Raw genomic sequence first — 16,292 nt, 5'->3', positions numbered from 1 at the left:
AATGCCAAAGAATACCAGTGAGTTTTGAGGAGGATTTTGAAGATGGGCAGCGAGGAGGCTTGCCAAATGTTCAGTGGGAGGTCATTCCAGAGTGAGGGACCAGCAATAGAAAAGGCTCGATCCCCTCTGAGCCTCAGTTTAGTTCTTGGTACTTCTAATAATGTCTGGTCCACAGACCTGAGGCGCCGGGCAGGTGTGTAGGGGCGGATGAGCTCAGAGAGGTAAGGTGGCGCGAGATTATTCAGAGATTTGAAAACAAAGAGGAGGATCTTGAAAATAACTCTAAAATGAATGGGTAGCCAGTGAAGGGATGCCAGAGTAGGAGTTATGTGCTCCCTCTTACGAGTACCAGTCAAGAGGCGAGCAGCGGCATTCTGGATCAGCCGAAGGCGCTTAATGGACTGGCGGACTCCAAAGTAAAGGGCATTACAGTAATTGAGCCGGGATGTGACAAAGGCATCAATTACTGTCTCAAAGTGTTCATGTGAGAGGAGAGGTTTTATTTTGGCCAGCTGTCTAAGGTGAAAGAAGCTGGATTTAACAACGGCACCAATTTGCCGATCGAGTTTGAAATCACTGTCCAGTTTAAGGCCCACGTTTGAGACTGTTCACTTAAGATAAGGATGGAATGTACAAGGGCCACTGGGACCAAACACTATCACCTCTGTCTTCTTTTCGTTGAATTTCAAGAAATTTTGTGCCATCCAGGTTTTGATTTCTTCCAGACAGGATAGGAGTGGCCTTAATGAGAAGGGGTATTTCTTGCTCAGTGGGACATATATCTGGCAGTCATCTGCATAGCAGTGGAAGGGAATACCATGTTTCCTTAAGATGGAACCCAATGGGAGCAGATACAGTGAGAACAGCACAGGCCCCAGAATTGAGCCCTGTGGAACACCACATGACAGGGGAGCAGTGCGTGACTCAGAGCAGCCAAGGCTGACACAAAAGGTTCTGTCAGCTATATAGGACCTAAATCACTCAAGAGCGCTGCCGCCAATGCCCACCAAATGCTGCAAACGAGTCAGCAGAATACTGTGATCCACTGTATCAAATGCTGCAGCTAAGTCCAATAAAACCAGACACACGTGGTCTCCAGAGTCATTTGCCAGGAGGATGTCATTAGAAACGCGTAACACGGCTGACTCCGTGCTATGCATCGTCTTGAAACCTGACTGGAAGACCTCCAAGATGTTATGTTCATCCAAGAAAAGTTTCAACTGCATTTGCACCACTTTTTCCAGAGTTTTGGAAATGAAAGGCAGTTTGGAAATGGGCCTGAAACTTGACAGCACATCTGGATCAAGACCAGGTTTCTTGATTCAGGGTTGGACCACAGCATGTTTAAACTGTTGGGGAACTACACCAGAAGAGAGGCTGCTGTTGATGATATCCAAGACCCATGCGCCAACACTCGGGAGAACCTCCTGAAAGAAGTGCGGGGAAGAGAGTCGCAAGGGGAGCCAGATGGCTTCGTCTGGCGAACTACATCCTCCAAAAGCGCCAAGGACACCGTTTCAAAAGAATTTAGTACAGCTGAACATGGAACATGGACAGAGGGGTCAGATGCGGTATTTGAGACCGGAGTCCTAGCTGTAGAAACCTTATCAATTAAAAAACTGAAGGAATTTGTTGCACATCTCGGGTGAAGAATCCGAGCAAGTAGGCAGAGGGAGTTTGAGTACAGAATCAGAAACAGTACGTTTCAAATAGTGCGCGTGGGTTGTGACGGTTAGCTAGAATAAGGTCCGACAGATATTCTCTTTTGGCCTCATTTATTGTGAGCTGGTAGTTACGCCAGCAGTCTTTCCAAATTGGATAAGAGGCATGCAATTTGTCTTTTTTCTACTTGCGTTCAGCTTTGTGACACCCCTGCCTAGCTGCGCGGGTAATGTCGTTAAACCACGGCTCGGGTTTAGGTTTTGGGAGCATAGTTTTTGAAGGAGCCACCAAATCCAGGATGGCACGGCATGATGAGTCGAACCAAGAGGTGAGTTCCTCTGTGTTAGATGAGGGTACGCAAATCTTATTAAAGGCATCAGAGAAACGACTAGCAGTGTGAGGGTTAAAAATTCGGCGTTTACAACTAGGAGCGTCAGATTTCTCATCCGCATGCGATAAGACTATGTCAAATAAAACTGCCATGTGATCAGAAATCCCATTTTCAAGGACTTCCAGATTTGACACCGGTAGACCATGAGCAAGGACAAGGTCTAAAATATGTCCTTGTTCATTTGTATTCATATTATATAAAAACAGGACATAAAAACATAGGAAATGGAAGAGCTATGTATCGTAGGCAATCCTGAACAGGTGTGTTTTTAGACGGGACTTGAAAGTGGAAAGAGGTGTGCAGTTTTGGAGGCCTGGAGGTAGGTTGTTCCAAAGCTTTGGAGCAGCGTGACTGAAGGCTCTGGCTCCCATGGTGCTCAGGCGGGCAGGGGGCACTGACAGGCGGAGTCAGTGTGTCCTGTGTGTCATGTGTCCTTCGCAGCGGTACAGATTAGATGGCTCTTAACCGAGGCCTTTCATCGTCGGTTGAACAAAGAAGCCCGAGAATCACTTCAAGATGTGGTTGAGTCGCCATTCACATTCACGTCATAATGTGGTGGAATTTCATCATCAAAAGCTATGTCTGAACTGGTCAATCAAGGTATATAGTCAATGTTTTCAGCGCTTTTTGGCCACGACATTCGTCAAAGGAGCAGTATCTGTGCTTGGTGGCTGCGCCTTCTCGGTCGTGAGTCGCCGCTTGGAATTGAAATGGATTTCCATGGGACAGGAGAAGTGAACCAATCTCTTTTTTCGTCAATGGATGCTACAGCTGCTTGTTGACTTTGAAACTTAGCTTGTAGCCGACGTGTGCACATTTTGAGCATGACGTCTCTGATCCACTGGTTAAAGGACACTTTGATTCTCTCCTTTTTCATCTCAAATTGCTTCAAACAACAAAGCGTGTGATGGAAAAGTGGTTAGAACTGCATTACTGTCCGTGTTTTATGTTATGTGTTGTGTTTAATATTTTACTATATGTTAACTGTTTTGTTAAGTGCTTTGTTACAGCTGCTGCTGCTGTTGTGAAAGCGCTATATAAATCAGCATGTATTGTATTGTAATGTAAAAGTCATTTATGTCAGTGAGAAAAGTCATGATTCACCGAATATACTGCCTTGGCACTGTGTATTAGCCATCAAATGCTGACAGTACCATCTTTGTCATCTCATTTGCCTTTTTCCATTTGAACTGTAATTGTGTGACGGGACAGAATATCAATATTTATATTCCTCAAATGAAGAAGACTTTCAGAGAAAGCCTTATGGACATTGCCTACACTGTCAAATTATCAGTTCGTTTTGGAGCAGGGGAATAATGAAAAAGTGAAAGTAATTCAATTAAGAAATCGGCTGACTCACACGGCTTGATATTGGGATTAACTGCTATCTTGCTTCTACGAATGGTTGTTTTACATTTTAAAGACTCTTTCTTACCCTCATCATCAAACTTGCTCTGCTTCTCAAATGGAAATAAGATGTGGTTGAGTCGCCGTTCCATTCGGATGGCATTCACGTCATAATGTGGCATTTTAGTACTGTATACGTTAACATCAGCAAGAGGTGTCGAGAATGACACATTAAATTAATGAAGGGGGGAAAATCAATTGAGCTGTATGAGAATAGGATCAAAGTTGACACGGGATGAAAAACTTAACATGCTCAAAAAGTACCGGAGATCTGTTGAGATTGACTTCTCATTAAAGACCTCGGATTTCTTGAATTTTTGAATCAATTCTTCTTCCTGATGCTGACGTGAGGCTTTTTTTTGTTACATTATCGATTCAGTCTTGAACACAGCTCATGAATCTTTTGTGGTCAAGATTAAGATTAAGAAAACCTTTATTAGTCTCGCAATGGAGAAATTCCAGATTCACAGCAGCAAAGTTAGGAAGGGAGTGTCACTTTGTAATATGCTGCATAGCAGGATTAACCTACCTACGTATACTGACAATTTAATGACTCAACAGTACGTTTCACAACTAATATATTTTTTCCCAATGAAATACCAAATGTCTTCAGCTTGAAGAAACAAATTGAAGGAATTAAAGGGGCTCGTTTTAGAGTTTATACTTATTGGTTGAGTCTGCTTTAAAATGGCGCTTCATAAATGCTATTGTACGATGCTAAAAATAACTTCGCAACCCTTCATGACAAAATGATTAAAGGTGTTTTGGGACCTTTTTTCTATTCTGCTTGAATCCTATTTTTAATAGTTTTATCTGGAGACCTTACATGATGAGACACCATGCAAAAAATGATTTGTTGTGTAAAAGAAATGATAATAATCATCTTCATTGCTACTGAAATATCGTATTAAGTTGTGACTTTTTAAAGTTGGAGTAGCTCTTCCAGACAACTCTGCAGTGTGCTTGCCATTATGTTGAGGGAGGGCGTCAAATGCTCTGTCACAAAACTATGATCATGGGGATCCAGAACCTCTCGAGCCATGGGGACATTTATCCCTCATCCTGCATATAGTGGCACAATGTCGCAGTCCTGTTAAAAAACGGGTATGCCCAATTTTTATGTCCATGGGTGTTTGATCCATTCCATGAATGTATTTTATTAAGTTAAATTCTAAAAAAATGTTCATGGAGTCTTTCCATTGATTGTCTTTCCATTTGACAAATGTTTTTCACAGGACATTGACGATATGCTTGTCACCATTATTGTATTATTGGTTATCGCAACCTCAATTTTACTGCATCTGCACCATAGAACATGACATTGAAGGCTGTCTGTTCGCTTTTATTCACTCTGCGCAGCTCTTTGTAGGTGTGTTTTTTTTTTTTTTTTTTTTTTTGGTGCTCTGTAAACAAAGTTGAGTCGAGCCTTTCAAAGAGACCACGCAAGTCAATGTCCACGCTCACCTGAATGTACACTGAATGGCTCATTTAGTCAGACATGCTCTTTTGATTGCTTCACCGTCGCTTGGATAACTGGAACACTTAGAACGGTAACATCATTCTTGGAGACAGCAGATATATTTTCAAGAGTTTAATGCTGTAATTTCTACATAAAATAATTGCTTGAATCACAAAAGAAATGCCAGATGACAAAGCAACTAATTGAAACAAGTTAACTTTTTTTTGTCTTGAAATTTTAATTGTTGAATGGCCGATTCTGTATTTATGATGTAATTATGCATCCATACTAAATATAGTGGCTAGCCATCCCTTCATTGATCTACTGGTGGTCTATTCACGAAAACATTCTCAACGGTGTAAAATGTTTTATATTGGCCACAACTGGCATGTTTCGAAAGAGACTGACGGCATGAAATCCATAATTTGACTCTGGAGAATTGGAACTATGAACTGGGTTGTGATGGGGGTGTTTGAGAAAAATAGCTGGAAAGACATCTAACCAGAGATTTTGGGTGAAGACTGAGCCTGCTGAGCGCTGCAAGGAGCTACTCTGCACAAATCCCAAAGGGGTTTCCGCTGTTTTATTGCATTGCAACCAAATGCAATTCATCTCACTGAAAAGGAAAAACGCTTTTGATATTACAATATGTACATACTGTATGTATGGAATTAACTTGTTCAACATGGCCTTTTTGGAGATTTAAAGTCCATTAAGATGGACTAGGATAGAAGAATGGTTATCAAAATTTCCCTGATCGACTGTGGCGGGGTGTGATGAAGCCACTGATTGATGCCTATCATGCTATTTGCAGAGAACATCTCTACTGGTTGCAGCCAAATGTGCGCATACATTTTGCCTCAGTTTTGTTGTATTACCGCCAGGACTTCCAGTTTCCTCAACTTGACCGTATATAACTTAATGTCAACAGCGATAGATTTCCACCGTTTAATATTTGATTTTGGTATAAAGCGTGTTTTGTAAAATGTATTTACTCGGACAGTATCATCATCCATTTTTGATGCACCACTCGATACTCAACCTTTTATAGCTCACTTTAACAAATGGACTGCACAGCCATGTATAAAACAAGTACGGTAGTCTGTGCCTTGGTCATGATGCGATTGTGAAATGGCTACTACATTGGGTCGCGGCCTTTATTGTTATGCTCTGCTTACGCCATCCCGTCAGTGATGCCTACAGCAATGTCTATGGTGTCTTTGGTCCGAGGGTCACTGTGAGAGTGCCTGCTTTTATTCCTTCTTTTGGCCTCTCCTGAAGCAACCCTGAATTTCACTTCATCACAGTGCAGCTGCTCTGCTTTGAAAGATAATGAACTGCAGAGATTGACTGATCCGGTCTACTCCAGTGGAAACAACAGTCGAGAGAATATGGAGCTAAAACACCTGAATTAATATACCTCAACCGTATTGGCCATAAAACAATTGAATGGCTAGTAGTGCAGTTGATTAGTTTTTATTAAGCCAAAGTGTAGACATGCTAATGCTAAATTTGTGTATTCAACAAACCAGCAGAGAAAGACACAGATATTGAGTTGGATTATTTGTAAATCTCCCACAAGGTTTAATTAAACCATGAAAAAGTGAGGAGTTAATAAGCGCAAGTCTCGTAAAAGTGAATGCCGTCATTGCATCCCACATGTAAAGTATAACTTTTCAGCATCAACTTTGAATGGGAACATATTGCAATACTGGGCTGATTTCACTGAAACGATAACTTTATGCAGAAGGAGTTTTGCTCGAACTGAAATGACTCCTCAATGAAATCATTCTTAGTCATAGAGCAAATGTTGACCACTTCAGTGCTCTAAAAGGCTACAATAACCTGGAATAAAGGCTAGGTTTTATTTTCTGGTAGTATCGTGCTTTGTAAGCCAAACAAAAATAAAATTAATCCAGACGAGCAGATCCAAAGAAGACATCTAAAGGATTACCTTTAATTTGAGCCATCTTAGTGCTGTTGTTCTAAACATAGGATGACTAAGCTCAGTCTCAACATGCGACAGTAAGATGCTTCATACCTCTTCATTCCACTAAATTTGATGCAAAAGTGGCCTTAAATTACAGCCCGTCTTACAGAACCTGTATTTCTTTGTCATATCAATGGTGAAACATCTGAAAAAGTCTCCTTTTCATGGTTGGCAGTTTTTCTAGCAATTAATTACCTCTAATAAGTTACCTCTAGGCAAACCAATATTTGTCTTCAAGTACCTGCCACCATTCGAGTTGTAGTCCCACCCCCAAAAATATTTTTTTTCCCCAGTCTAAAGACGGCTTTAATGACTGAGAAGTCGATTTGATTGTTGACGGATCACATCTTGAGAAATGGTAAGGTTTCTTCTTTATTAACTATGTTGTGGCCTCTGTGTGGCATTATTCTGCTCAGTATAGAAGTTATCATAAAAACAGAAGTTTCCCAGAGCTGCCAACTGTTATTATGGATCATCCGTAATTTGTCACGGAAATTATTCAACGTTGTTCCAGCCATAAGACTTGTCTGTTACGGATATTAAAAACAAAACAACAATAATAACTAAAATAAAATCATGGGTCCGAATGCTCAGACAAGTTGAAAACAAGCAAGGATACTTGCTATACTGCAGTGTTCTTCTGCCCGTGGCGTTGCTGATGTCTTGCATCACTGCTCACTCATGGACAGTGGAAGCAAGCAGTCGGACATGAACCGAAAGCTACTTGAGGGTAAGCGTAATGGTTGCGAGTCTTAATAGATTCATATCAGCCGCGAGGAACAAAGGCAGCGGCATCAAAGTGGAGATTCATTGCCAAATTACTGTTCCCATTAATACGTAGACGACACCTGTGTGCTAACGACAACTTTATTTATCATAGAATAAATACAGTGACGCTGCACTGTGTCGTTAATGTCATAATATTAGTAGTACTTGGAGGAATACAAACGACCACGGCTCCGTGAAGTGTAGCTCATGGTGAAGTGATGTACAGTGCCCTCCATAAGTATTGGCACCCCTGGTTGAGATGTGTTTTTTAGCTTCCAATTATTTTATTTTTTTTCTAAATAATATGGGACCTTAATGGAAAAAAAGAGAAAAATCCAACCTTCAATACAAGTGCATTTATTCAGTGGGGAAAAAATCCCACATAAAGAAATAATTATTTGACATCAAATAATGTGTGTCACAATTATTAGCACCCCTGGTGTTAATATTTTGTACAACCCCCTTTTGCCAACAAAACAGCACCTAATCTTCTCCTATAATGTTTCACAAGATGGGAAAAGACAGAAAGAGGGATCTTCAGCCATTCCTCTTTGCAGAATCTCTCTAAATCATCCAGAGACCTGGGTCCTCTCCTCTGTACTCTCCTCTTCAGCTCACCCCACAGGTTCTCAATGGGGTTGAGGTCAGGGGACTGAGATGGCCATGGGAGGAGCTTGATTTTGTGTCTGGTGAACCATTTCTGTGTAGATTTGGCCATATGTTTAGGGTCATTGTCTTGCTGAAAGACCCAGTGACGACCCAGCTTCAGCTTTCGGGCAGAGGGCAACAGATTTTGATTTAAAATGTCCTGGTATTTCAAAGCATTCATGATGCCATGCACCCTAACAAGGTTCCCAGGGCCTTTGGAAGCGAAACAGCCCCACAGCATCACTGACCCACCCCCATACTTCACAGTGGGTATGAGGTGCTTTTCAGCATGCGCATCTTTCGTGGTACGCCAGACCCACTTAGAGTGTTTGTTGCCAAAAAGCTCAATCTTGGTCTCATCTGACCAAAGCACACGGTCCCAGTTGAAGCCCCAATACCGCTTGGCGAACTCCAGACGCTTGCGTTTATGATTGTGAGTGAGGAAAGGTTTTCTCCGTGCATGCCTCCCAAACAGCTTGTTGGCGTGTAGACAGCGCCTGATGGTTGATTTGGAGACTTTGTGACCCCAGGATGCTACCATTTGTTGTAATTCTGTAACAGTGAGCTTTGGAGATCTTTTGATTTCTCTTACCATCCTCCTCACTGTGCGTGGTGGCAAAATAAACTTGGCTCCTCGTCCAGGCTTGTTTACCACTGTTCCAGTTGTTTTGAACTTCTTAATTATTCCTCTCACAGTGGATATGGGCAGCTGCAGTTGAGTGGCAATCTTCTTGTAGCCTCTGCCTGACCTGTGAAGGTCGACGCACATCTGCCTCACTTGTATGCTGTGTTCCTTTGTCTTTCCCATGTTTAAGAGTGGATAAGAGAAATGGCCTCGGTGTCACGTCATATTTATACCCCAGGGAGACAGGAAGTGATGAATTACTAATTAAATGTTCCTACATACTCTGGTAAACTTTGTAAACTACTGTAGAAATGACAGAAATGCTTCAATTATATTTATTTCCTGGGAATTGTTAAGGGTGCCAATAATTGTGGAACAGGTGATTTGATGTCAAATAATTATTTCTTTATGTGGGATTTTTTCCCCACTGAATAAATGCACTTGTATTGAAGGTTGGATTTTTCTCTTTTTTTCCATTAAGGTCCCATATTATTTAGAAAAAAAATAAAATAATTGGAAGCTAAAAAACACATCTCAACCAGGGGTGCCAATAATTATGGAGGGCACTGTATGTAATCCCCTTTTTTCCTCTAATAACAAATAAACACCTCAACTCTGATGTCCCAACCAAACTTTAGAATGAACTAAACATTTAGTCTTACTCCTTGGTACACAATAACTAAAGAACAGATGAAAACAAAACAGCAAGCTCATCTGCGAGAGACTGCCTCCAGCCAACAGCAATAAAGTGAACACCCATATTGCCAGGGGTCTTGAGAACCGCTTCGACACTCACTCTATTACTCAGCTCTCCCCCACCGCGCGGTGATGGGAAGGCTTGGAGGGAGCAGACACACACACACAGGTCACAGGGCTATAATAAGAGCCAGATGTGCTGCGGGGATATGGAAGTACATAGACAGGCACCTCTTCAGCTTTCAAGAATGTGCTTGTATGCACAGGCGTGGAGTCGGTTGAGGTATTTGTGGAATTTCTGTCGGAATGAAAAGTAGCTACTTTTTTCGCTAAGCTCCAATATGGTGGTCATACTTTTCATCGTATGATATATACGTGCAAATATGCTATTTGAGAAATATATTTATTTCGTGTCGAATATGTATCGTAGGGTTGACATAATCAGAATTATGGGGCCAATCTGCGAATTAATGAACAAAAAAACCCAGCATTGATCACTGATCTGAGATGGAGCAATATATTTTTTCAAACAACTTATTAACCCCCGATATTCGCAGGGACACGGGACTGGCCCGACCCACAAATAGCGAATATAGAATGTATGCCTATTGAAATGTATTGGGAAGAAAAACAAAAGTTGCCCAAAAATTCTTCCAAAAAGACTAATAAACATTCAATATGTTGAAAATGGGCATAAATGTCACGTGTTTCTCTGGTGACTTTGATTGCAGGATACAAATGTAGCTGACAATTGCATGAACATCGGCAGTCAATAAGCTGACCGATTCCAGCGAGAACTCTGTGATGTAAATTCAGTCACCCATAAGGATGGGAATTGAAAACCAGTTCTATCTGAGAACTGGTTCCCAGAGTTTCGATTCCAAATGACGTCACTACGCGCGTTGCATCGCGTACCAAACAAGAAACATGGCGCCAGCTCACAGTCAAAAGTTTGGTTACATTTTACAATAAAGATGACAACAGGGCAACTTGCAATACTTTTAAATTCAATATTTTGTCCTAAGGAGGAAACAATATCCAAAAGCTTTTCAATGACCCTCCCGCTTTTGAACCGTTACTCTCCAGAGTTGCTCTACCAGCAAGAAGACATTCAGCAGCAGCGGCAATGTAACCATGTCCTCTCCTGTCAATATTCCAGGTCTATGTTTGTGCTGTTTAAACATTATTGTAGAATCTGGTGCGGGGCGAGAGACAAAGTCTGACTCCTTATGAGGTTGGCAACACTCGCACCAGTCCACCTCTAGCTTCTTCTTTCATCGAGGCAGGGAACAGTTCTTGGATCACAGTTGGACTTGAATTGATTGCATTTGTCTGTCACTCGCTGACATAGTTATATTTATATCCTATAAATGTTGACATTTAACTGGATATTATGAGATTCTAGCCGATCACATATTTTGCAGAAAATGTCAGCAGATCTGAGTGGTGTCAAGGCTAAAGCAAAATGTACTAATATTCCCAATCAACTCTGGCCTTTACTGATGAGAACTTGCGTCAATGACTTCTAATTTAAAAAATAAAACGGGACTCATGAATTACATTTGACTCATCCAAACTCAATTTTAATTTCCTTAGTAATTGCCTCCATGGTTGTTTCTATTCCAGCTACAGAAGGTCCTGAATGTGAACCCTGACTAAAAGCATAAATCTGGGTGGAGGTAACAAGCTCATCACTTCGAGGAAGGAAGCAAATTCACTGGGCTGAACTGAACTGACTCATATGCCCCAGTTGCAGTGAGATAAGAGCGTTGTTAGCCAATTTCTTAAAGGGAAAACCAACCCAAATTTGTTTTCTTCACAATAACACGTTCTGTATGCCTTCACTTGTCTAAACACGGAATTCTGATTCAAATTGCGTTTGTGAAATGAGTTAAGCAATAAAATCCGCCTGTTTTTGTCCATCTCAGTGGGTAGTCGTCCGCTCTGCCACTTGCTGTTGACTGAAAATGACATCACAGGGCAGGTGAGCCATTATTGGTGTCATTTTCAGCCTCCTGAGATGGACAAAATTGGGTGGATTTTACTGCTTAACACATATTCCGCAAATGCAGTATTAATCAGAATGCCGTGTTTAGACTAATGGGGCTTCAAAGAACGTATTCTTGTAAAGATTGTTTTGGGGTTGACTTGTCCTTTTTAATGCTAATGAGTTGTGTTATTACAGTACTGTAGAAGATTTTGGCCCTGGACTCACATGAGTAAGAAAGAAATGCAACAAATGTCGACTTAAATTCAGAAGATCCAAATCTTCTGGCCTTGTACTATCTGATATGGAGCGTCTGGGGTGTTGAAATAAGACCTGTAATGACCCATCCTCCCTCTTGCATGTAAACACATACATCACCACAGCCTCCTTGGGGAGGTGGGGCAGTCGTTTGAGGTGCAATTTAAACAGGGCCTCCATCTGATAAGCCTTTTACAATGAAAACAATGAAGTGAATGTTGAAAATCCTGTGTGAAGGAGCACTTTAGGAGGAATGGACTATTTGGGTGGAGCAGTTTATGATCTCTGAAATTTTTGGTTCCCCCCCCTATGTAACGGGAATCCTCAATTGTATTATATTGTTGATGTTGTGCTATAGGATAACATGTTTTAAATGTCAGATGAGGTGTCGTGCTGATTGCAGGGGAAAACCGGTTTATGGCCAATCAAATAGATGTTTTAGATTTTTGCACTGTATGGTAAAAGAACAGCAATCATCCGGCTTCATTAGACAGTGAAAATAATGGCCAAACACCCATATAAAGGGTGGTTTACAAACAGAAGCAGCACATGCATTTATGAAAGTTGATCAAATAATGAGAAGTTGTGAATGTTTTGGGGGTTTTTTTTAATGTCACTCAGCCATCATTTTGTTTTTTTTTTCAATCAAGTTAGACTTTATTGCACCTTGAATGGATTTTTCATATTTTTCTTATCTAACCATGTTCAAGGCTGTTCTCACTTCCTTAAACAGCACAGGATGCTTACCGGTATTTAGTTTTAATTGTTTCTACTGTAATGTCTTTGGTAACCTGCCATGTTGGCAGAAATGGTTGCTTAATGTGCTAGTAGTCCAATAGTTTAGCCAAACATGTATACCTTGTGTTTTGTTATCAGTGTAAATGACGTGACAAATTCATCAGGTGAGTTGAGTGTCTTTTCACAGTTACTGTATATGATTGTCCATATTTACTTCCTTAAACACACGAGTTGTTTCCTTGAGCATGCCTGTGACATCACGGAAGCATTCCGTTCACATTAGAAGTGGTATTTGTTTTGATAATGTGAACTACTACAAACCAGTTCCGATGAAGTTGGGTGTTAAACATAAATTGAAATTGAAATAATGTTCAACCTATATTTAATTGAATTCACTACAAGCTATTTAGCAAACAATCATTAACTTTGAATTTTATGGCTGTGATACGTTCCCCAGAAACTGGAACAAGTGGCAAAAAAAAGAGAAATTTGAGGAATGTTCATCGAACACCTGTTTGGAACGCCCCACAGGTGAGCAGGCTAACTGGGAGCAGGCGGGTATCATGATTGGGTATAAAATGAGCATCCCTGAATAGTCGTTTCCAAGCAAAGATGGGTTGAGGTTCACCTCTTTGTGAACAAATGTTTCAGAAAATAGTCAAACAATTTGAGGGTGATGGTCCTCAGCGTGCATTTGCAACGAATTTGGGGATTTCATCATATTTTAGCATGTAAATGACATTTTCCATTACATGTTTGTGTTCAGCAAAATGGACTCGTAAGGCACAGTTCTGTTAAACTACACACTAGGTACTTTTCTTTGTTTAATGTTTTATTTGACCATAAACCTAAAAAAACTGCAATTAAACAGTTTGAAGCCTCTTTTTGATGAGTTGTTCACTAATACCCAGGATGCTTATTGTGAGTTGAATTGAGTTCACTGCCAGCATACAGCATTTGTATCTAAAGTTTGCGCTCTCAAGTCAAAGCAAAAAAAAAAAAATCTGCCAAATGACTCATATCAAGAAAAACTCCTATTTGGGGTCTCTTAAATCTCGGCACCACGTTATACAAAAAGGAAATGCAGATTCAGGATGTGTGTTACTGTGATGCTGATGTAGGAAAGAATCAGTAAATAATACCATAGCACACCGCCCCCAGTGTGGCTGCAATATTGAATCCCTGGATGGCTGTTGAAGAACAGAGCCCATCTTCTATATTGTGAATAATGAGGTTGCTGATAGAGAGAACTGCCGCGGACAGAATTTGGTGCCTTATTTCGTCAATTTCTAACGGCTGCAGTTTGTTGTCGCAGAGTGGTCGGATTGAGAAGATATGAATATTGCCTTTGAGATCATTACTCTATATTGTGACTTATAAACACCATTTGGTGCACCTTTTTGACAAGGCAGTTTGGTTCCTAAATCTTATTTCCTTCATACATTGAAGTTTGCTTTGTTGGATACTCCGAAGAGTTCATATTGGGAATAAGAATAGATAGTGTTCTTTTCTTGGTATGCTTGTTAACTTCGATGTACCTTGCCAAAAAGATCCAGTTTAATCTCCTCTGTGGTGGTTTGTCAGTACGCATTGTGGCAAATTTCACTCTGGCTTTTTTTCTGATTTGCTATCAACAGTAGTGTCCTCCTTTGGTCGTCTCCCATGAAGTTCACTTGGGCTCAAACACCAAAAGATTAGCTGTTTATTATTTAAGCCTTTGGGGAGTGTAAAACTCATTGAATGTTTTTTTTAGCCCAAACACTAGACTGACGAATGGAAGCCCAGTGATTTGATCAGGAAGTATAACGTAAGTAACTAAATGGACCATTGTTGGCAATTAAGTAAAATAGCAATGTGATCCCAACCATGTCATTCTTCTTAATGTATGTCAGTGTTTATAGCTTGATAGAAAGCCCACATTATACAGAGATTTTAAGCTATTAAAATTTACTGCATCAAATGACTTTTTTTTTCTGTTTGAATTGGAAATGCCCGACTGTATTTGAATTCACTTCGCATCTCGCCGAATGTGAGAGGTGTAAATTATTATTAATGGTGTAAATATTCTGTCACAACCATCTAGCTATTACACAGTCACCCCACACGTTAAATCCGTTTCTGCGTTTTAAGCGAGTGGGGACTGAATACAAGTTAATAGTTCGAGATCCCAAGCAAACCCATATGCATATTGTCTTTTACACCAATCGTACCAACAGTATTTTTGATTCCACGTGTCACTTAAATGCGCATTTTCCGTAAAAATGAGGAGGAGGTCGTCTGCACCTCAGTGAATGGCAAAGAGCTGAATGGGAAGCTGTCCTTTATAACACAAATATTGCTAGTTAAGCTAGATGTCTGTTAATGTGGCAAGGTGCACATCCAGACTTATAATTATTTCATTTATACGGAAAGGATTTAACGTGACGCGCATTCTGCCTTCGGTGGGCCGTCTGACAGAGGCTGAATCGGAGCGCCTTCGCTGTATAAACTAGTGTGTGAATAAAAACAAGCACTCGCGCTATGCAGCCAAATTACATTTTTACCGGCACACATTGAATAATTGGGAGCATTTGCAAGCATCATGGTCACATTTTCAAGCCCTGCAAATCATTTGCAGAGATGGCATACTAACTTCTGTTTTTACTTTTTTACAAGCCTTTGCAATCGATTGATGGGAGAATCCCTCAGAAAGATCTAAATGTCTGTTTCATTTAGATTTTTGTTGTTGTTCAGTTCCGTAATGCTTCCTGCGGAATGTTCTTCAATATGGCTGGCTCGTAATAGACTGCATTTTTCCTCTATTGTTCAAAGATTTAACTGCTGTCGGTTACATTTGTTTATAACCGTCATATTCTCTTCTATAATTAAAGGACTAGTAATGATTCGCAAAATCTTAAAAGGGGGAGTAATATCATGTTGTATTAGAAACTGATGGCATGTGTAAAGTGAAGTTGAAATGAGGATGACTGCAGCTCAGTCTTTGTGCGGGGAAAGAGCAAGGTGAGGGAATCATATCTTCAGCTGAGCATGTTTAATTGAAATCATGTGTTTAAAAAAAACAACTTGCCTTTGAAATGCTTCACGTATGGCTGACAGTCAAATAATGGCCCATATCATATTATTCATTTTGTTTTGTTTTCAGACAACACGAGAAACTGAACCAAATGCTGAATATATTTCATAATTTTATGTCAGAGGTAGAATTGAATGATCTGTTTATTTAAGAATTTTAACAGTGGTGACCAGTATCATGAGATGTTTAAGGCAAAAAGGTTTTCCGACAAAATATGACTATACGATATGAAATAATATGACCATTATTTTATAAGATCAAGATGACGATATCACATTTACCTAATGTTTAAGCACCTTTTGTCTATGAACCAAGCCAACATCATGCCTATCATTTTACCGGGGAAAAGATCCAATTAATCCCTCGTAATATCAATAATAAGTGCAGCTGAATCCTTGTAATCACGCACATGAAGATAATCAATCTTGAGTCTCTCACGGATTTGAGAATGATTCTGATTGTGTTGTCAGACTCAAGGAAATGGCTGCGGTCTGCTTCCTTGAAATTGTCCCAGCCACCATGCAGTCGTGTGGTTTTTGAATCCAGTGAGATGAATCCAGCAGCTGTGTTCGCCGTTTAGACTGAACTGC

The 16,292-nt window shown here is 40.4% G+C and overlaps 1 protein-coding gene across 2 annotated transcripts in view; it reads left to right on the top strand.

Moving 5' to 3' along the window:
- furina (furin (paired basic amino acid cleaving enzyme) a) overlaps positions 1-16,292 on the top strand; it is a 68,370-nt gene that overhangs the window by 11,394 nt on the left and 40,684 nt on the right. The gene's annotated exons all lie outside the window — the stretch shown is intronic.

The sequence above is a fragment of the Hippocampus zosterae genome, chromosome 4 (assembly GCF_025434085.1).
Source record: "Hippocampus zosterae strain Florida chromosome 4, ASM2543408v3, whole genome shotgun sequence".
Classification (NCBI taxonomy): Eukaryota; Metazoa; Chordata; class Actinopteri; order Syngnathiformes; family Syngnathidae; genus Hippocampus; species Hippocampus zosterae.
This window is presented reverse-complemented; position numbering and strand designations above follow the sequence as displayed.